The sequence below is a fragment of the Camelus bactrianus genome, chromosome 6 (assembly GCF_048773025.1).
Source record: "Camelus bactrianus isolate YW-2024 breed Bactrian camel chromosome 6, ASM4877302v1, whole genome shotgun sequence".
Taxonomy (NCBI): domain Eukaryota; kingdom Metazoa; phylum Chordata; class Mammalia; order Artiodactyla; family Camelidae; genus Camelus; species Camelus bactrianus.
Window position 1 is genome coordinate 63,785,824 of NC_133544.1, and position 22,856 is coordinate 63,808,679.

The 22,856-nt window shown below is 42.0% G+C and overlaps 1 protein-coding gene and 1 long non-coding RNA gene across 2 annotated transcripts in view; both read right to left on the reverse strand.

The window, feature by feature from the left end:
• Positions 1-22,856, reverse strand: part of LOC105068757 (M1-specific T cell receptor alpha chain) — a 493,537-nt gene that overhangs the window by 373,160 nt on the left and 97,521 nt on the right. The gene's annotated exons all lie outside the window — the stretch shown is intronic.
• LOC141577933 (uncharacterized) lies at positions 1,475-6,702 on the reverse strand. The gene is made up of 3 exons (XR_012507587.1): positions 6,254-6,702; positions 1,800-2,042; positions 1,475-1,614 (listed from the first exon to the last, which is right to left on the reverse strand). It is a non-coding gene; the product is annotated as an uncharacterized LOC141577933 (long non-coding RNA).

A 22,856-nucleotide genomic window follows, 5' to 3' on the forward strand; every position in this document is an offset into this window, starting at 1 on the left:
TTTGATTATTTTTAAACTGGGTAACATGTCATTTATTGAGACTTTTAAAATGATGTTTTCTTGATGCAATGAGCACTCTCATTGCCATGTGGACAAAATCACCTTAAAATAATCCATAACTGCTTGAAAAAGCTGACTTTGAAACCCGTGACTTAGAGGAGTACCGAGCAGTAAACATCACTGTTGTGACAGGAATGAGCTGCAAAGTGAAATTCATTTTCCAATCATCATAAAGGATGATGTAATAAGCTGTGATATCATGTCAACTAGTTTTGCTGGTGTTAAGTTTCAAATTAAAAAGATGTCCTTGATGTTAGGATTGTTGTGAGTGTAGAAGAAAAAAAAATTTTTTTAAGTTATCCATGTCTTGGCTATCATAGATAGTACTGCTATGAACAGTGGGGTCCATGTATTTTTTTAATTAGACTTTTCTCTAGATATATGCCCAGGAGTGGGATTGCTGGATCACATGGGAACTCTTCAGTTTTTTGAAGAAATCTATACTGTTTTCCATATTGATTATTTATAATATGCAAGATATGGAAGCAACCTAAATGCCCATCAACAGATGACTGGATAAAGAATCAGTGGTATATTTATACAATGGAATACTACTCTACCATAAAAAAAGGATAAAATAATGCCATTTGCAGCAACATGGATGGACCTGGAGATTGTCATTCTAAGTGAAGTCAGCCAGGAAGAAAAAGAAAAATACCATATGATATCACTTATATCTGGTACCTAAAAAAACAAAAAAAGGGACACTATGAACTCATCTGTAAAATAGAAACAGACTCGCAGGCATAGTAGACAATCATATGGTTACCAGGAGAAGGGAGTGGGAGGGGATACATTTGGGAGTTTGAGATTTACAAATGTTAGCCACCATATATAAAAGTAGATTTTAAAAGTTTCTATCAGTCCATATATGCAAACTAAAAGAAAGTGCAGTATATTGTATATATGCATTTACATGTAATATAATGTATATGTGCAGTCAAACTTTAAAAACTGTACCTAATAAACTGAAAAAGGAAAATAAACTTTCTTTTGTATAGCACAGGGAACTATGTTCAATAACTTGTAACAAACTTTAATGGAAAATAGTATGAAAACAAATATATGCGTGTATGTGCATGACTGGGATACTGTGCTGTACACCAGAGATACACACACTGTAACTGACTGGACTTCAACAACAAAAAAAACTCTGTCAATATAGGTGAGGACTAATAAGCCCTACAAATGAGTGTGGGGCCTGAGACTGTGGCTGGAGGAGGGCTGAGCCCGCTGAGGGTTTGTGTTCAGGCTGCAGGTACCCGGGGAGCACTGTGCTCACAGCACAGAAGTAAGTCGCCGAGTCTGTGGTCTGGGAAGAGGAAATGTTCAAGGAGCTGCGGCGTTCCTGAATGACTATTGTGGCACTGAATCTTCCATCGTGCTTTGTCCCTGAAGCAACGTAAAACAGGTGGATGAGGCGGCCCCCAGGGTTCTGACGATACCAGCGCAGACTGGTCACAGAGCTGGAAAACTTGCACCACAGCGTGGAGGTGGTTCCCTCCTGGAGACTCAGGACTGGAGGACTCTGCTCCACATCCTCCCCTGTCACACCTGATGAGAAACAGAGGAACAGTCACAGGTGAGGGTTACTAACTCCTACAAAATCCTAAAAGTGCCCCCAGGTATGATGAAGAGGATAGAAAGTCTGCAGGACTCCTCAGCTCCCATCCCTGCCCCCTCAACTATACTGCAGCTGCTCAATCCTGCAGATTCCCTGTGGGGCAGCCCCAACTCACAGCAAACCTGGGCACACAGAAGCCCCAGCACAGCGCCCACCAGCCTCTTCATGACGCCTCGCCTTCTTGCTGGGATGTTTTCAGCGTATGATACATAACTCCACTCCTGGGTGGTGAGTGTCATGACTTGTTCTGGAACTGTTCCTGCTTCTGCAACCAGTCAGCTCACCCAGTGAACTGAGCTCAGGGGACGCTCTGTGACAGGAAGCCCCACACTCTCCCATCAAGTGAACTGAGAAAGGGCTGGAAAGGGGTAGATAGACAGTGAGAGGAAAAGGGTGACTTTCTGTGCTTTAGACACAATGTTGAACCTGGGAAATGAAATTTCAGATTTGCCCCTGATATAAAAAAAATCTTTGGTAATAAAAGTGAAAAAATCAACAAAGTCTAATAACTAGTCTTTGAAATTTTCCTTCTTTTGTTTTGTTTATATGAGTCTCTGTTTGATCCAGGAGTCTCTTCTGAGAGATATGGATAAAAATAATAACAATAAAGATATATCCTTTACAATCATAAAATCCTAGTGCTTGAATCAGAGAATAAAACAGAGCTATTAATTGAAAAGAGTATTCAGCAGGAAGCCGATGTCTTCTTATGTGCTGGCAAGGACTTAGTTTTTCCTCACACACAATTATTCTCCCCTCTTTACTGTTACTAGCTCTCAATTGTGCTTCAAAATTTCTCAAGTCTTTCATTGAAAAGCAAAACTCAACTGAGTAAATATGAAGATGTAACTGATTTATTAGGCAATTCATTAATCGGGCAGCTTCCCATCTCATCCATCAGCTAGAAGGGTGCTCTGGGGGCTACAAGGTAGAAGGTTTTTACAGGAAGAAGGATGCTGCACAAGATCTGTTAGTGTTACGGAAATGACAGGCAAGCCAAGAAACAAGCACCACTCGGAGGGTTGGAGTACTCAGATGTATTATGCCAGCGGGCTCAGAGGGGCTTCTGCTCTGAAGCTCTGAGCACCTCCAAGACGTGCGCATGAGGTTTTATAGGGTTAAGTACAAGCTTGGGGTATTTGGCCAATAACCATGGAACAGCTTTAGCAGCATCATTATCACAAAAGTGGAGGCAGGGAGGCAGCAAACCAACATTCCAAAGCCAGATATGTCTCTTAGAAAATCCAGCTGGCTAGCAAAAAACATGAACAGGGAATCAGCCAACCAACACTAATTAACTTAAATTTACGAGTTAGTCCAGCAGAACTCAGATCACTATTCCGACACTTAGATTTGTGAGTTATCTTGTTAGCCCAGCCCGCTATTCCTTCACAGTAGAAGATGCAAAATGTACCTTTTCACCCACAGTTTAAGTGTAACTGTTTACACCACATGGAGGGCAAGTTGTCGCTCTCTCCAAAATTTTTAAACGCACCTTTTTTTTGACATATCAATTGTAGTTTTAGAAATCTTATTAAAATTTCCACGTATATACAAAATTGAATCTACAAAGATGTGTAAGACAACTTTATGGAAGCAAAGAAATAGAAACAAATATTCATTAATAGGAAAGTAATTAATTTAACGACGGAATGTTTCAAAGTGCTAAATAGGCATCAAAGAGCATGAAGTGGACCTCTGTGCTGTTTTCAACTGTAGAACTATTTCCAGGACACCATTAAATGAAAATAAGGTGATTCTTCCCTTATAAAGGGAAACTCCCTCGCAGCCAAGGCTGCCAAACTTGCAGCCAGAGAACAACCGGCCTTACAAGCTGCAGCTCTGCTACCTGAGGACCAGCCTATCCCAACGGCACTGTCCTCTACACCTGAAGGGGTTGAATGGGCTAAACACAGGAGAAGAATCTCTCGGGGTGGCTGAGAAAAGATAATAAGCTCCTCATTCCTGGGGACAAACAATGGAAAATAATTAAGCATCTTCACGAGTCCACCCACCTAGGGCAGGACTCCATGCTCAGACTAATTTCTCAAGTGTTCATAGGCAAAGCACTGTCCTAAACTAAGGAAGTCACTAGGTCCTGTGAACTTTGTGCCCACAATGACCCAGGGAGTCACCCTATACCCCTACCCCTACTCTGGCCCCCACAACATCGGGGAACTTCTCCAGGGAAAGATTGGCAAATGGACTTTACCCAGATGCCCCCTTGTAAGGCATGGAAATACCTGCTGGGATTCATAGACTCCTTTACAGGTTGGGGAGAAGCTTTCCCCACCAGAATGCACAAAGCAACAGAAGTGTCAAAATTTCTGCTCAAAGAAATAATCCCAAGGTTTGCACTGCCAAAAAGCTTACAGAGTGATGAGGGACCCTCCTTCACTGCCAAGGTGACTCAACAGTTTTCCTCCGCTCTGGGTATTAACTATCACCTCCACCCTTCCTGGAGGCCCCAATCCTCAGGTAAGGTAGAAAAAGCAAATCACATTCTAAAAAGAACACTTGCTAAGCTGTGCCAGGAGGCTTCAGAAACCTGGGTCCCCCTCCTGCCTGTGGCCCTTCTAAGAACAAGACCGGCCCCTGAGGGAATTTTAAACCTTAGCCCATTTGAAAGGATGTCTGGGAGGCCCATTTTAACTGCAGATTTCCTGTTTGATGAGGAGACCCACAAACCAGTCTCCCCCATTGTTAGCTTGAGCCAAGTTCAAAGTGCCCTCCAGGAATATGGAAACAAAGTGCTGCCCTTTCCAGCAGAGAAAGAAGTCACGGTCCCCATCCAGCCAGGGGACCTTGTCTTACTAAAAACTTGGAAGCAAGGGTCCCCTGAAGACCAGCTGCAACCAACATGGGAGGGACCATACCACGTCTTACTAAGCACCCCAACTGCTGTTAAGCTGCCAGGAATTGCTGGTTGGGTGCGTCTGTCCAGAATAAAACCTGTAATTTATAAGCCCCAACAGGAACCAGAAAAACCTACAATGCAAAGCAATACAAGACCTCAGGTACCTGTTTAAAAAAAACAACACCATGTAGTGATGATTACAACAGTTCATAATTGCTTAAATATATCCAAATAAAGCTCCTAAAATAAGTATTTTAATATACAGAGAGAAAGATGTATGTTTTCAGTAAAAGAGTTTCATAACATACAAACATTTCATGCATAATCAGGATTTTAAATATTTAACAAAGTCTAAAAGTTTTGTAGCTCCAGCTAACTTTGAGATGCTTTAAAGGAAACCTGGGGCATCTTAGAAATCAAGTTAACTTGGATTCTTTTTTAATACATTAAGTTAAATATAATCAGTCATAATATCTAGTGATCACAAACAAGTCTCTTTATCGATTACAGATGTTTAACCATGCCTTTTAAGTCTTTTTGTCATTATAGACTGTCAGACTGCTGTTACAAAGGTGTTTCATCTTTAAGAAAATTCATCAGAAGTCCAAGGAAACAGTGGGTTGCAGCAGCCCCACATCAGATGATGGCCACGTGAAGATCACAGCCCAAACCCTCAGCCCTTGGATGCAAAAACAGGCTGTCCTGCCCCTGGGGCCCCTACATTAGACATTCAGAGAGTTTTACTCCCTGATAGGCAGGGTCATCACCCCTACTCAGCCTGGAAGCTGCTTTAGAAGATGGACATTCGCCCCTCTGCAACCCCATAAGATTATGGGAGTAAAATCTCTTAGAGGGGAATGAGACAGGAAGGGGGCAGGGCACAGCCATTCAAGGAATCACACAGCAATTAACACCAAAATGGTGAAAGATTCAGCCCCCAGGAGGCCTTGAGGCTCAAGATGATGGGACATTTAACTTCTAGCAGATCTTGAGCTTCATTATACGCCCATTGTAATATAAGCATGGTGAATGTCATGCCCACAGGCCCACGGCAGTCCCAAGGCTAGCCAGGAAAGGTCAGAGTGGGAAATGGCCAACTCCCTGGGAATCCCAGCCCCTTCCCCAGGCCACTTAGCCTGGTCCTGCCACTTATTAGCATATGAAGCCACCAAGCCCATGAAAACTGGCAACATGGTGCCTTGTGGCCTCCTGTCTCTCTCCCTCTTCTGTCTATGGAATGTGTACCTACTTTTAATCTGAGTACCCAATCCCCACACCTAGTGGCCTTTCCCTTGTTTTTGAATATATCTCTGAATAAATCTAACTTTACTCAAAAAAGAAAAGAAAAGAAATATTTCCAGGACACTGTTAAATGAAATTCAAAAGACAAGCTGTAGAAATTAAAATAAATCCAATTTACATGGCAAACTGTGTACATATACATGTGTGGGTAAATGTGTATGTAGTTGCATAAGATGATATGGAAAGATACATGTAATGGAAGCAAAACAGGCTTGCATGATACACCTTAAACTATAAGAATTGGTTTTCGCAAAAAAGGACAGTGGGAACTAGAGGGGAATGACAGAGATAAAGTCCTGGGCTTTTTTGAGGAGATGGATCTGTGTGTTACTTGGGAAGATCCAAAAATTATGAAAACTCTTTGTAGAGGCAGGGCTTCTAGGCAAATTTAAAAATTGATATTCACTTACTCTTTGTTTCTTTCCGAAAGACTTCTTCATCACAAGCATGCATGTTCCTGAGTAACAATAAGAAACTTTTCAACTTTTTCTCAGAGAAAGACTGCTTTATCACTGGCAAGCAGAACAACTGTAATAATGTGCATTTAAGAACATGGACTTGCCCTGGGTCCGAATGAAACACGCCTTTGGGACAAGTTGGATTATTTGTATTTTCCCCACCTTTTATGTAGGGACAAACACACTGAAACCAACATTCTATTGACATGAGAAGGAGCCATGGCAAATTATTGGTGCCTCTTCACTTTGTTGCTATATTAAAATTATGGTTTGTAGACTCCTCACAATTGATATCAGCTACATCAACCAGTGAAGCTCTTATTCTTTGTCCTCTTTCTCTTCTGTTCTTTATCCATATTGTCACTCTTTCCTTCCCCTCACTTTCCCTCTGACTGCTCTCTGAGTCTCCTTCTAGGTGGCTCTAGATTTGCTCTCAGTGGCTGCAGCCTCCCCGTCCCTCCCCTCCTTGCCACCAGGGAGATACTGCACAGGTGCAGCCCCGTCCGTCCCGCTGTGCCTCTGTCAGGGCGCAGTAGTACACAGCGCTGTCTCTCAGGGCGACCCAGGGCAGGACCAAGGTGCTGGACTTTCTGTCTGTCGCTGTGGTCAGAGAGGCCATGTTGTTGGTCACAGTGTCCTGTAAGCCATGAATGATATACTGTGGACTCTGATTAGGATTTTGCCAATACCAGTGTATATAGTCATTTAAACCGATGGTAGAGTGGTTGCAAGGCAGGGTTACATCTTCTCCTTCAGTAAAATCCTTGGATTTGGGCTGCTCAATCGCAGCCTCAATCACAGTCCCTAAGGGGTCAAGAAAATAAAATTAGCTCCTGAGCACAAATCAGTGTAATTCTCCAGATCAAGGACACAACATTCCCACATTCTCTGAGCCTGCCCCCTACTCCAGTGTTTTAATTTCTGTCCTGCAAAAATATCATTGCTGCTCCTTATAGAGACCAAACATACATAACAAGATCAGAGATTCCAGAGGCTGTAATCCATGGATTCTTTGCTCAATAAACCCAGAGATTTCTTACAACCTGGGAACTGCTAGGAGATCTTTGGGGTCATGACTGATTTAATCTGTCATGTAGAAGTTCATGCTCCCCTACAAAACCCAGAGATCAGTCCTCAGTCCCATCCCCAGCATGCTGAACAGAGCACAGGGCGAGGAGTGCAGAGCAAATAACCTTTGTGGCCCCTTGGCCTCAAGGTCACCCCTTGTGGACACAGAGCACTTACCCCAGGTCAGAAGCACAGCTACTCCAGTCACCAGCCTCATACTTCAAGGACAAGCTGGGATCAGGAGCCCGGAGCTTGTGTCTGATCTTAGGCTTAAAGAGGTTCCAGGGAACAGAAGCGACAGCTGCTCATAGACACTTACAAGGAGTGGAGCCACCACTGTGCTGTTGCCAGGACTTGTCAGCCAGTGAGGGAGGAGTTCCTTGTCTAGGTCTTCCTCCCCTGCTCTAGTCGTGTCCCCAAAAGAAGGAGGGAATATCAGACACCCCCAGGTCACAGGCTGCCCACTGTCATCATTTGAGAAGTTTGAAGTCAGGCTCTGGATAAGGAGCACCATCACAACGACATGTCTGTCCACAAGCAGTGTTTCATAATCTCTTCCTTAAAGAAACTGGCTGATGCTCCATGAAGCTCCTGCAGAACATTGTTAAACCCAAGAAGACTGCACTGTGTTCTATGTTGGAAGGAGGTGAAATTTCCATCCACATTCTGGAAAATGTGTGTGAGGTTCACAAGTAGGCAGTGATGTGCTCAGGGGGACAGGAAAAATTAGTATCATTGAGAGTAATTCTAAATGTCCAGGAGCTCAGAGTTCTTCTAATGGTCCTTGGTATCATGCATCTATCACCATCGAGGTCGATATGTCTCAATGCATCTGTTGTGACATAGTAACTGATGCCATGCATAGTGTGCCCCTTGTCCTCATGAAACAGTGGTCGTTAATCCTTATGTCCTCTACGCCCATGCTTTTAAGTGCTGTGCCCCAAGAATGCTGAGGCAGAGGGAAAAGAGTGAAGGGAAAGCAGCAAGATGGCAGTGGGGGGTAGGTGTGGTAGAAAAAGTTAGGAGAGGAAAGAAAAACGATATATGGAATAGAGATGATGAGAGATCATCATGGAAGGGAAACAGGGAAAACGCTGTTTGGAGGGGTACGTGGAAAAGGCTTAGGTAAGGGCCCCAGAATCTTTGACTAAACATACTCAACAAGGGATAATATAGTACAAGTTGTCTAAAAAAGAAGAAAGTGTGTCGTTTTTCCTTTTTCTGTGGAACACCAATCTAAAACATAATCTTTCCTTCCCTTCTCCCTGAAGGAGGTTTCCAGATGAAGCAGCCCCCTCTTGTGACTGAATAGATGAACTGCAGCGCTAAACCCAGGCCAAGTCAGCCAGCCATGTTTTGAACCCTCAGGTTTGGGAGTAAAACAATAAAAAGGAATTCGCTGTAATACCTCCTTACTCATTTTTGTTTCTTTGCCCTATAACACTTCACAGAGGGTTTTAATTATTTTTATTGCTTTATGTCAGTAATACCCCCATTATGCTTGGTTGCTGGCTGCTCTTTGATTTTCCTTTCTGTCTAAGCTTCCCGTGTTTAAGACAGTGAGTGTTTATAAGAGAGGCTGGCACAGCTGAAGCCCTCAAGAGGGACCTGCTCTGTGGAAATTCACACACAAATACACACACACGTCAACAAGCGCTACTACTGAAAATATAAGGATAAATAAAACTGAAATTATTTAAAGTAGGTAGGAATGCATTATTTTCTTATATTAGCAAAAGGCATTGGAAAATTAACAGTAACTTTTTTGTTTGTTAGTTTCTTTGCCTTTAATTTTTAGAACCTGTTAGAAACCATACAAAGTGGCATTTTGAATAATGTAGAACAACAAAAACTACTGTGTGACTGTGGAGAATCTAAAAATAAGCTCTTCTAGTCTACTGGCTCACTTCAGAGTTTTTTAATTTTAGAGGATCTTATCTCTCAGACAGCATGAGGGGAGGTTCTCTTTCTTTGCTTGATGAAAACCAAAATAATGTACTTGACTTTCTTCCAGAAAATCAAGAGAATTTGATAAAAGGCTAACACTTCTGTGTGATAAATATGCTGATCAAACAGAAGATAAAATCCTGAGTTTAATAAAGTGTATCAATGAAAATACCAGAAGTCAGTGTTATTAACTACAGGGTCACGATGATGATATGTAGACTATCCCCCTGTTTTTCACTGTTGTACTGTCGGGCCTGGGTCAAACCAGGAAAAGGAAATAACATGAATTAAGTTTCAACATGGAGAAGTTACACCCTGTTTTTTCATGGGTGATACATTTGTGTAGGCAGGAAATACAGAAGTATCCATGAAAAAACTGTAAGAACTAGAACTAACAGGTGCGTTAACAAGGCCATTAAACCCCCAAATCAATTTCATTTCTAGATTCCAGCCAAAAGCATTAGAAAAAGGAATTAAAATGTCATTTATCAAATACTGTGAACTAATTTAATACAAGGTATGCAGGTACTCTACAAAAATTTTTTATTATACAAAAATTAAGAAAAGAAATTAGAGAAGGCCTGCATAAAGAGAATATCAGATGAATCTAAAGACTCCATATATTAAGATGTCAGTTGTCCCAAATGGATCCACAAATTCAACACAATCTCAATCAAATCACTACTAAGCTATTGTGGTAGAAGCTCATTCTATACTTAATGTGGAAGTGCAAAGACCTAGAATAAACCTTGAATAAGAAAAAGGAAGTTTGACTTGCATTTCCAGATTTCAAAACATACATGAAGTCCCAGTAATTAAGACAGAATGTTCTGTTGGCATGAGGATAAAATAAAGACACCAATAAACAGAATCAAAATCAAAAATAGGTCCAAATACATATTCTATCAATTGATTTTCTCCAAAGATGCCTACGCAGTTCCATGGGGAATAAGGAATTGATAGAGTAACAGCTAGTGCAAATAGCTGCTTGTGTGTTTTTAAGTACCCGTGTTTGTAGTTGTCTTTACATTTACTTGCTTTATTGCACTGGCTACAATGTCTAGCAGGATGCGGAAGGAGAGTGGCGAGAGTGTGGATATTCTTGATTTGTTCCCAGTATTAGAGAAAAGTACATAGTCTTTTACCAGTAGACATACTATTAGCTGTTGAGGAAATTCCCCACTATTCCTAAGTTTCTCAGAGTTTTCACCATGGTGACCGTTGAGTGTTGGCAAATGCTTTTTATGTATAGATTAATGTGATCATATGACTCCCTTTTTTACACTGTTAATATGGTGACTTCTATCAATTGATTTTCAAACATTGAAGAAAGCTTTACATCCTTGAAAGAAAATGCATTTGTGCTTGGTATATTTGTCTTTTTATCTATTGATGAATTCTACTTGCTAATATTTTGTTAACAAACTTTCTTTCTAGATTAATGAAGGATAGTTCTCTGCAGTTTTTTGGGGTTTTTTTTTGTTTGTTTGTTTGTTTTTTGGTGTGGTCTTTATCTGATTTTGCTACCATAGTAACACTAGCTTCGCAAAATTCATGAGGATTTACTATTTTCTTACTACTTTCTGGAAGAAATTGTGTAGAATTTGTGGTAATTTTTCCTTAATCTTTGATAGAATTCCCCAATAACACCATATGAGCCTGGGGAATTTTTTTTTAGTTAAAAATTCATTTCTTCATAGACATTGTGACTTCAGCTTTCTCTGGCTCCTGCCATGAATACAGCTGAGAAGGAGCTGCTCCTGGAGCCCCACAGCGAGGTTTGGGGACAGGCAGCAGGTGCTTTGAGAGCGCTGTGCCCCTGCACAGAAGTAGGTTCCCACATCTGCAGTCTGGGCGGCCGGGATGTGCAGGAAGCTGTCCTTTCTGGTCTCTCCAAACCGAGCTGTCAGTCTCCCCTGCCTCGTCACGTCTCCACTCTTAGTTAATGTCATCAAGAAGACTGGACGTCCCCCAGGCTGCTGCTTATACCACTGTAAGCTGGTTAAAGAGCTGGAGGTATTGCAGTATGTGGTGAAGTTCTCTCCCTCTTGTAGGGGCACGAATTCAGGAATTTGCTTTAACTGTTGTCCATTCACTTCTGTTCAGAAAAACAGTGGGAGGCATCAGGGTCTGATTAGATGTGTATTCTCTCAGCTACAATGGTCTCTCTCACTCTTCGGTGTATTTTCTTCTTCTTTCCATTTCTCCCTCCCAAACTACATCTTCTTCCTTTTAGTTTTTGTGTTTTTCTCAACATCTTATCTCTCAATGAGAAAATCTCATTCCTGCAGTTGCCTACAGATAATAACCCACTCTGCTGAATTCTCTGGGAGCAACCAGGGGAATCCCAAACTCACGTGCTCTTTGCATCCATAAGATCAGAATCGTTGTTATGAGAAACATCTTCCCCCTTCTTCCTCTTCAGAAACAGTTGCTGAATCTGACCAAACCTGATGGGTTTCCCTGGTACAAGATTCTTCCAAACCCTGCCACTGCCTTTTGGAAAGTAGGGGAAAGGAGGGACTGCAGTTTGAGAGCCAATCAGACCTACCATATTTCACTCACCTATTTTCAGAAGGGGCTGGGTGTCTGTGTTTGCAGATGCTGCCCCCCTGTGACTAGATCAGAAATTGCTGATTTTCTAACCAATTCCTTACAGAATGCTTTCTAATTCATGTGGTATATAGGTTTCTCAAGGCTTGAAAAGAGTCTACACATACTGATATTGTTTAGGGAGGAATGACTTGCCTTTAAAAATGGACTCTGTCATTTAAAACTAGGGCATCAGGAGGAAATAATACGTTTCCTTTGTCGTGTCCAGCTTCATCAGACTCACGTCGTGTGTGTCTCTGCATGTGCTAGTGGAGCATATTAGGTCACAGACATTTAAATAAATGTGGGAAAGACTCCTGATTTATGGTTAGACAAACTGTGATTTCAAAATGGAAGATACAAATTACTTATTTCTCTGCTGTCATACAGGTTATCAAGGTTTGTAAATTATCCAATTTAGAGTTCATCTTCACTGTTTCACTGTTACCTTTCCACATACCAGGGACTTAAAACATCAATGTGATTTGACAAAAAGGAACCAAATAAGATGCGCAGTTTCCCAGAGAGACCATGAAGAGAGACCCGTGCGGGGGCCATGGTCATTCTGAGGACGCCTGGAGTGGGAGCTGAGCCCGGCCCTGTCTGTTCCAGCTGAGCCCCGGCTTCCAGGCGCTCGCACTGAGACTGCAGACATAAGTGAGCAGTTTGAGGTGTTAAAGTGCAGCCAAGCCCCCAGGTGTGAGCTGGAGCCGAGGTGTCATGAGGAAATAAAATGGTGGCTGTTGCAAGTCGCTGAGGTTTGGGGTGATTTTTATGCAGCAAAACACAACTGCACTGAGGTCCTGTGGAGCAGAGTCCTGGGGAGGACTTGTGAGAAGTTGGCAAGAATAAAAATTTATTTTTTCTCTCTCTGGTTTCTGATTGCCTCTAACAGCTGCGCCTGGAGCATCTTCCCTTTTCACCACACTTCTTTTCACGTATGTGGTAAAAAGTGCTGCTGCCACTGCTGGGATGGAACGAGAGCTCTGGGTCTCCACTCACAGGAGCAGCTGGCTGATTGCTCACGTTGGGGCCCTGCAGTAAACAGGGAGATGTCAGCTTTTCTTGTTCAATGTCACTTTTATAGTTCACTCATTCTTCTCACTGCATGTGACATAGTTTTTTAAAAAATGAGGGACTAATTAAAAGGTCATGTATCTCTACAAATAATGAAAATTTAACAGCCTATTTTGAATTTCAGATCAATTTGAGAACCCGGCAAAACTGAGACTTTTGACCCACATTTCCTTAGTTACTCATGACTTTCATAAAGTCATGAATTTTTTGTAAAAACCCTCCAGTTCAAATTTACATATTCCTCACATTTATTAACAGTAGATTTTCCAAATTTTGTGCCACAGTACCCAGGAACTGGTTACTTGTGTGGAGGCTTTATCCCCTCGCATGGCGGCAAGCAGGGGCCCAAGGAAGGTGGCGTCATGGGTCCGTCTAAGTAGCTTTCTACCCTGAAGTACTGTGTAAGCAAAATCAGTTTTTTATTCTGTGGTGAGAAATGCCATGAAGTGTTGTGTTGCAGCAATGAGAAGATAAGCCAAATTCTGCCCTTGCTTTTTTTCTGTGCCTTATGTTTCTATCTATTCAGAGTTAGCTAAAACCACAGGATCATTACTGAAAATATTAGAATTTTCTTCCACTGATATTTGTGCAAATAATGATGGGGACCCGGTTAGGGGTTGACCGGCAGCTCTTCTCCATGTTATTTCCCTCCACCAGCACGAGTGTGCGGTGAGCTGTGGGTTCTCCTCACTCAGGCCTGTGCTCAGACTTCCAGCTCTACACATGCAGTTTGTGACCCATGAAGCAAAATGGATTCAGGCATTCCGTCTGATGGTCAAAGAGATTCATTACTCCCTTGTGAATGATCTTTGAAAAAAAAATCTTTCCATGTATGTACATCTTAAATGGTTCCAGTCAGGGATTTGTATGCAATCCAATACGGTTTTTATAATATGTATTATTTTTTTCTAAGCATGAGATAATGACAGTAAAAAGATTTTAAAAAACATAAATCTACAAAAAGAGAAAGAGATCACATAATAAAAGGGAGCAAGAGAGAGAATAGCAGCATAATTCAGGAAGCTGCCTAACTAGTTACTAATGTAGATGTTGGGAGAAAGCTGCAACTCAAGCTCTTAGATGAAAAGCCCCAGAAGGAAGTTGATCTTGCTGACAAAACCCAGAAAGGCTTCCGAATTATAGGTCTGCAAAGTAGCAATGGGGTGTTAAGCTGGTGGATTATTTGAAAAGCAGGAAAGTGACTTTAGGACCAGGTACATGACCAGCCTCATATTCCAGGGATCACAAATGAAGAAACCCAGACCATAGCGTTCAGTTATTGTCCTATATCACAGTCACAGTAAAAACTGGAGGAGAGACCAGGCGTGGCAGTGAACTTCCCTATCAATGCTCCTTTCTGACATCACAAGTGATTTTCAAAAATGCAAATAGCCCCCTATAAGAAGAAATGAAAATAAAGATGTTCAAGTAGGGGAAAGTGTGAACTAAGCCAAAACCAAAATCCGTAATGAGTTAAATGAAGCAGAATTGCCTGTTCTGGTATAAAACAGGCAGATTCCATGCCAGATGTGTGAGAAAAGTCTCCACCTGTCCCCATGTTGCATTCATGCAAGTGAAGAAATCTGACAGAAGGACTAGCTCGTACAATGAGTCCCAATGTGGGAGGGTAAATATTGCCCTAGATTAACCAGATAGTTTTAGGTAGGTTTGAGTTACTATCTAGCTCAATTGGAATCCTGGCTAAAGAGGAGGCAAGGGATCTGACTCAGTGACACGGCTAATATATTGGTGGGAGTCCAGGTTGGTGATATTTAATAGCAGTCCAGTTACTTGAGGGAGCTACAGTGACTGAATTATTGAAAACTCTGTAATTCATTGAATTTGCCTTTTTCACCCCATATATGGCCCTTCATCAACGCTGGCACCAGAGCAGCAGCAGGCACCGGTTTGGGCAGGGGCTGCAGGTGACTGCAGGGCACTGTGTGGAGGCACAGAGGGATGTGGCTGAGACCTCGGGCTGGGGTCCTTTGATGTGCAGGGAGCTGTGACCGTCCTTAGTGTTTAGGGTGACTCTTACTCGTCCTTCCTCTTTTCATCCCCATTTAGTGTCATTATAAACAGGTTCTTGGGACTTCTTGCAGGTTCCCATCTGTACCAGTGAGAAGCATAAAAAGAGCTGGAAGGGAAACTGCAGGTGGCATTGATGCTCTCTCCTTCCTGAACGTGCACCCGTGGAGGACCCTGTTTCATGCTCAAGAGGCGGCTCCCTCCTGTTCAGAAAGACAAAGTCAGAGACAGAGACTGATCTCTGCATAGAGTGTTCACTGTCTTCACACCTTCCCAGACAGAACCTAGAGGTGCCTGCCTGCAGCCTCCTCCTTCCCCATCACCACCCGAGACCGCTCAGAGTTGCTTTGGCTGCCCCTGCACTTACCACCAAGATGAAGCCACAGGATCAGCAGTGAGACTGGCCAAGGATTCCTCTCCATTTGTCCTGCCCAAGGTCCTCAGCCTAGGAATGTTCTGCAGGCTAGACCTGTGGAATATTCTGCTTCAGAAAACAGGATTCTGCATCTGGTTGCCCAGCCAATCAGAGACAAGGCCACATCAATGTCCTCGAAACACACCAACCATTTCTGCCTTAGAATCAGTTATTTGTAGTTCAAAAGGAGGAAGGGATCAAATCTGCTGTCCTGAGACCAGCTTCCAAAGCATTGAGACATCTCTCCTGAGTCAGAACTAAAAGAGAACCGACAACTTTTCAGAAGTGGGCGGACTAATGGTGGACTGCTAGTGTTCAGCTTGGGACACTAGGATGGCAGTCTGCGGCAGGAAAAGCACTTTGGCTAGCAAACTTAAATATGAATTTTCAGCAAACTTTTTAAAGCTTTGAAATCCCTCAAATTATATATGTTCACACATAACATGTGCTAAAAATCTTTTGCCTTATGTACATTATTCAAATACAAAAGTGACAGCATAGAGGTACTATGAGTCACAATTTACAAACAAGAAGACTGAAGCTCAAAGAGACTGAGTCATTAACTAGTCATTAACTAGTCAATAACTAGTCATTAACTAGTCATTAACTAGTTAACTAGTCATTAACTTCCAGACATCTAGGAAGTGGCTGGGTAAGAATCACAACACATCCCTGTCTGGTGTGGAGTCTATGGTGTTTGGAATCTGCCACATCACCTACATTTATGATGCTTTAATTTAATTAAATGTTTTAAATGTAATAATGGGAGCCTACACTGAGGTTACTCTTCCTAACAGCCACAAAATGAGAACAATCCAAATGTTCATCAGCTGGTGAATGGAGAAACAAACTATAGTATATTAACTAATGAATTACTATTCAGCAAAACAGGAGCTAAATACTAAAATATGCTACAGGAAAAATTAACTTCAGAAACATTATGTTAATGAAAAAAGCCAGACACAAGAAGTCAAGTACTGAATGATTCCATGTACACGAAATGTTCAGACAATGAACGTAAAGAGAGATAAAGTACTCAGCGGTTGCCTAGGGATTAACTGTAATTGGGCATGATGGATCTTTTTGCGGTTATAAAAATTTTTAAATCTCGATGATGATAAAGGTTTCAAAACTCAGCTAATTTCCTAAAAATCATTGAACTGTAAGTTCAAAATGGATGAATTTTATGGAATGTCAATTATACCTCAATAAAGTTACTTAAAAGTAAATGAGAATTATGTTCTAACTTGCCTGTTTCATAGTCCAGGAATAATGTTAGTTTGATTCAACATGCACATATCTGGTTAAACAGTGATTTTGTGTCCAGAATTTCCCCAGGAGCTCCGAACATTATAAACACATCATGCTCTGTTCCTTGTGAGCTCGAAATATACTTGGAAAAATGTAATATGTCCAGGGAGACTTTAATATTACCAGATAGCATTGATTAAGATTGTTGATAATCAGAATGTACTTCTGAGAAATTGGTAGTGTAAAATGACTACATAACTTTCTTTCCAGTGAAATAAAGGAAACAGTATGCGGTAGGTGCTAACATCAGGGAAGAGAGCCTTCCAAATACTCAAACTCAAATGGTGTTTCAAAAAGTGGAACGAGATTGCAGGGCATTTCAATGGCTAATCTCTGTCTTTCCATGGGAAGAAAAGAGATGCAGCTATGGTTAATAAAGGAAATCCTGAGAAGTCTCATTAGTGTCTCCTAACTTATAAGTGTAAGGTGTAGGGTTAGGAGGGAACTGCTAGACAAACAGAAGCCACTACATGTCAGGGTCCTTCTTTTTGGTTCTCCAGGTCACAGCATTCAGTCCACCTGCTGATACGACAGTGAGGGCATCACCACACCACTCAGACAGCCACTTCCTTTGGAACTTGTTTCTGTTGAAAATACTAATCTCATGATAAATTTACCCACACATTAGAGGGGCTGTGTCCAGGGCAAGCAGTGGATACCTCCAACAAGGAGCCAGGAGCATTCCTTCAACTAATAGGGCAGAATCCTGCAGCCTCAAGCCTCAGAATTATCTGAAACAGAGGCCAAGCCAATTGACCATGAGATAAATTCAATAAATCTTGACTGAAGTGACTTGAAGGACATAAATGTTGACAATTCTAAGTAAACAACATAAAGATTAGTCAAGCTCAACCTTTTATATTAGTCTTTGAATAGCATGGACTCTAGAAATCATTTCAGCTTTTGTATATTTCTTCAACATATGTATGCTACAGGACCAGACGTAGGTCTGGTCAGCCATGTGCACCAAATCCAATCTACTGACACCCGGTGGTGGTGAGGGAAGTGCAGTGTTTATCGGGGCACCAAGCAAGGAGTCCAGGAAGGTAGGGCTCCAGAGGCCCAAACAGCCCAATGGCTTTCAGGGAAAGCTTTTTAAAGACCAGGAGGAGGGAGGTGGGTTTATGGGTGTGTGGTCAGCTCACGGACATTCCTCTGATTGGTTGGTGGTGAGATAATCAGGGGCCAGCATCATCAACCTCTGCTTCCAACTGGTCTGGGGTCTGCATGCTGGTGGGAGCACACAGTTAACTTCTTCCACCTGGTGGGGGTTTCAGCATTTGCAAAACAGCTCAAAGGACACAGCTCAGAATATTTTGTATAGTCCTTGAGGAAGAAGTAAAGGTCCTTGACTTTGTTTAACGGCTAAACTATTATTATTTTGTCTTGTTTGACAGTTTTCCTTTCTTTCTGCCATTTTTCACTTTTCTGATTAATTTATTCTTTGGAACTCAGGGAAGGCCTAGGAGGCTAAAGTTTTTCTATATAGAAGAGACAGGCAGAGGACATGGGTTGGGGGCAGGGGGTCTGTTCTGGGAAGGCCCCCTACTTTCCTGCTTGGTGACAATACATATATAATGATGGAGCCTCCTGTGTGCTAAGCAGTGTCCAGGCACAGAGGATGCAGTAGTGAAGAGGAACTAAATGGCCTATAGTGCAGTAGGAGGAGAAAAAAAAGAAAGAAATGGATATTTTAAGTAATAAGATAATTCTAAAGACTGATAAGCACTTAAAAGACAACACAATGCTGTACTGAGATAGTGACTCTCAATGGTGGTCTCAGCGAGGTGAGGAAAGGCATCCGCTCTCTCCAGGGTATGGCGCCAAGGCTCCACTCTGACACTGACTCTGCAGCACCAGGTAGGCAGTGAACCTCTCTCATGTGTGATTCCCTTTTCTGTAAGTAACCAGCATCTTTCTGTTGAGCACTGGGCTCAGCATTGGCATTCCTCAACCCATTCACTTCTCAAAGCCCCTGTGTGGTAGATACAGTCAATATCCACCTTCTAGATATGAGGAAACTGAAAAAAAAAAAGTTAATTGTCCCATGATCACTCAACTAATGAATAGTACATCTAAGATACAACCCAAGTCTGTCGTCTCAAGCATTTTACTACAGTCCTGCCCTAAGGTGGATGGATCCAACCTTGAAGGGTTTTAATGAGAATTCAGTGAGAGCACACATGCAAATCCCTTTGCACGACACCTTCTCTAGCTTAGGCACGCCACCAGATGCAGGCAATGTACAAAATTTGGGGGAGGGTGATGGTTAGGGGACAGAGTCTAAAATTGCAGAGGAATCTATCCACAAGACAACGTTCAGTATTTCCTGAGGCGTACTGGGCAGTTTACATAGCAGATTTCATGCGTTATCCTAAGTAGCTATGGTCTACCACGTTTCCTATTTGAATGGGAAATCACTTCTCTAGGGTGTTGTACTGAGACTGGGTGGCATATTATAATGTGCAATGAGTATACCAAACAGTAGTTGCTACAATTATTTGTTTTTTTCCATTACTGACACTTGAATTCACTTCCCAGGATATTTCTATAGACAAGAAAGGACAGAGCAGTGGACACAACTTCACTTACTGGAGAAAAAATTCCCAGCTTGTGCAACAATTCTCAGCTTTCTTTCCAAGGTAGACTATTGCTCTCCAGTCCAAGGCAGCCCATGTAGGATATTTGTCTCTTGAAGTTGATCACCTTTACCTCTGGCAGGCAAAAGATGAAAACCCAGCTGGTCCTCCTGAATCCCCTCATGGTTTCTGCACAGGGAATTTTCTGGACTTTGGTTCTGCACTGGCTGGTGTGACTGGGCTTCCCCACCATCTACTCCAGGAGCACTGGAGGGCAGCAGGGAGGCCAGCAGGAGCCTCACAAAATAGTTCAGCAGGACACCAGGTGGCAGTGCTTCAGCTTTCATACAGCGAGTGTGCTAGAGCCTGACCCTCAAGGAAGGAAAATAGAAAGATTGAGATAATGGGGTCACATCTGAGCAAAGACATAAAGGGAGTCAGAGGTACAGTTTGTAGATGTTTGACGGGGTAGCGTTGCAGGAGGAAGGGCAAAGGCAAGGAGCACAGGTCCTCATAAGTAAACATGGGTGGAGAGTTTAAGGAATAATAGCTCATCCTTCCCTGCAGCCCCTTCTCTCCCCAGCACACCGCCATGTGAGAACCTTGCTAAAGCCTTCAGCGCTGTCAACTGAGTAGTGGATGATTTCCTCGTCTATTGATCCTGGGGCAATTTGTACCAGGTTCGGCATCGTCTTTCCTAGTTCCCTTTAGGTTCCAGTTTAAACCAGTAATGTCACCATCCCTAAGACTTCCCAACCACCCTGTTCTGGGGTGAAGTGCTTTTCCATATCCAAGTCTTACACTCTAGGAGCCCAGTAAGATGTTACCTCCTGGCTGACAGTGAAAGATAGAGATGATTTTCACAGTTAAGAAAGCTGTTTCTCATTTTCCACAGATAAAAAAATGGGAACAATAAACCATGTCTCATATACTTTGTGATATTTATGTGGTAATGAATCTGAAATGCATACTACAGTGTCTGACATACAGTAAGTTCAATAAATATCAACTTTGTTTTTTCCTAGTAAAACCTGCCATTCCTTCAATGTCCAGATCTGTGACCTGTTGCTGTTTGCTCTTTTCTCCCTATCAGTTCAGTGATGGACGCTTCTGGGAAATTTACTTAATCACTTATTTTTCTGGGGACAGACATTATTTTTCCCTCTCCTCTTGGGATCGTATTCTTCTAGCTACATGAATGCACTCAAGGTACTGAAAGGACACAGATGAAATGCTAATTGAGGGTTTATTTTCATTTCCCTAAAGAATAATAATATGAAGGGGTTTTTTGTATATTTATTGGATATTGAATATCATATTTCTGTATTGGATCTCCTAGGTTTTGCCATTTTCATTAACTGTCTTCTTTTCTTATTGATTCATAGGAGTTTTTAATGCATTTTACATTTGAATCCTTTTTCCAAAATGTGCATTGGAAATATAGTTTACCAGCCTATGCCTTGACTTTCCAATCTCTTAGCAGAGATTTTTAACAGACAATTTAAAAATATACTTTTATAAGAAGTTAGCTTGAAAGTTTTATTTGTTTTCTTGTTGACGTCTGTTGTTCTGATGTGAAGTCAAGTATCATTCTTAATGATGTTTCCCAGAATACAACATGTCATCAATTTTCCCTGAGTACTGGCAAGATTATTTCCAGTTATATAGACCCTTGTATTTGCCTTCAGTGCCTTGCAAACTTCTGCCAAAACCACAGTGGTGGACTTGCAGAATTCCTGATTCACCTTCATGGCCTTCCACATGACATTGCTCCTGAACACGGAGCTTGTTTTATAGAAAGTCAAGTAAAGCAGTAGGGAGAGGTGCTTGCTCTGGGAAAAAGGTTTCACATTGGGTAATGGAAGAGGTAGTTAGTTCTAAATACCAGCTGCAATCACATGGCCATTTCCAGAAACAAGAATGATGATAGTTATGAAAATTTCTTTTTCATTTTGTCATGAATATATTTATGTACACGTTAACCACTCTTACCTCCCATGTCCTTCTTGCATAAATATAATAACATAAGATGTGCTAATATATGCCAATCTTGTATCTCATTATATCTCAGGAGTTAAGAAACAGAATTCAATGGGAGAGTGTGACCCAGCTAGAACAGCAAAGAACATCACCCCAAAATAGACAAATGAACTCGGCTTGCTCCTTGCAAGAGAGAATTAGCATGTTTTAGGTTGAATGAGGAATAATTGCATCAGGTTAGCTGGCAGCAAGGTTTTTTTATGCTCTTTATTTAAGACTACTGGTGTTAAAAGTGGTACAGAATAATGCCTGGTTGACAAGGAGGGTAAAGGAGTAACTTTGTACTGTCTCAAAGTAACTATCTGTAAATGTATCTCCCAGAATTTGCTTCCCTGTATTGTCCTGGGTTAGAGTGGGCCATGAAAGAGACTTGTGCAAGATTTAGAAGGTTCTTGTCATGAAGTAGCCATATTTATCATGTTTTGCTGGCTGGTGCAGGGCCCTAGGCACTGCGGCAAATCACACATGTTGCTGCTGGTGGGTTAGCCCATCTTGCTGTTGACTCGCAACCTGTCCACCTCCCACCAGATCTCCTCCTCATCTTCTTTGTCTTGGGCCAAGTCTGCATGTAGCATGATGGCAAATGACATCCATTATTCCTGAAGGACACCCACGATTGTGAGACAGAAAGTGAGAGACACCCAAGTTTTAGTGTTCCACTTGTTTTCACTGGTTCTAGTGCATCCTTACAAGTCACAGTTGTCCATGTGTTTGTCCACATCCAACTTTCCTTCACAAATGTCACCCCAGTTAACTTATAGTGAATTCAGGCTCAACACCAGATGCAAAGATCACAGCTTCATATAGACTCCTCCACCAGCTCTAGGAATAGCCTGAGTTCTTATTCTTATAGCTAAACCTTCATCCTATGCAGTTCTGCTTCTCTGATTGTGCCCTCACTGGCGCAAGACGTAAGAGGAAAGGAATTAGGAAGTGATTTTCATGATGAACCCAGGGAATGTGACACAGATTTGTGATATGTCTTTAAGTGAAACCATCACTGTAAATTTCTATGAGGAAAGTTCTCAATTTTAGTCAACTTTATTCTGCATGATTGTTTTAATGTCAAAAATTAAAGACTGAAAATGTATTAGTAGAATGTTCCTCTGGACATCTGCGCCCAAATGACATAAAAGGAGCTTTTATTTAGAATTCAGTCTTCTGATCCGGACCACAGACCACACACCCACAGGGCTGCCGTGTCTTGTCTGGGGGCTGCAGGTGTGCATCTCGGCTTGGCTCCTGCAGCAGGGAGCTCTCTCTTACTGTGCTCTGGGGTTTTTGTTCAGCTCGTCCTATTACTTCAAGCACTGTGCTTCTTCTAGAGCACAGAAGTACTTTGCAGAATCCTCCAGCTGTAAGTTTGAGATGGTGAGGCTGAGGGATTTTTCTGCTTTCCTGAAGTTTACAGAGTAGCGGCCACTCTTTGCATTCCTGCTAGATGAATACTGTTGAATAAGGAAAGTCATCTCTCCACTGGGAGGCTGCTTGTACCAAA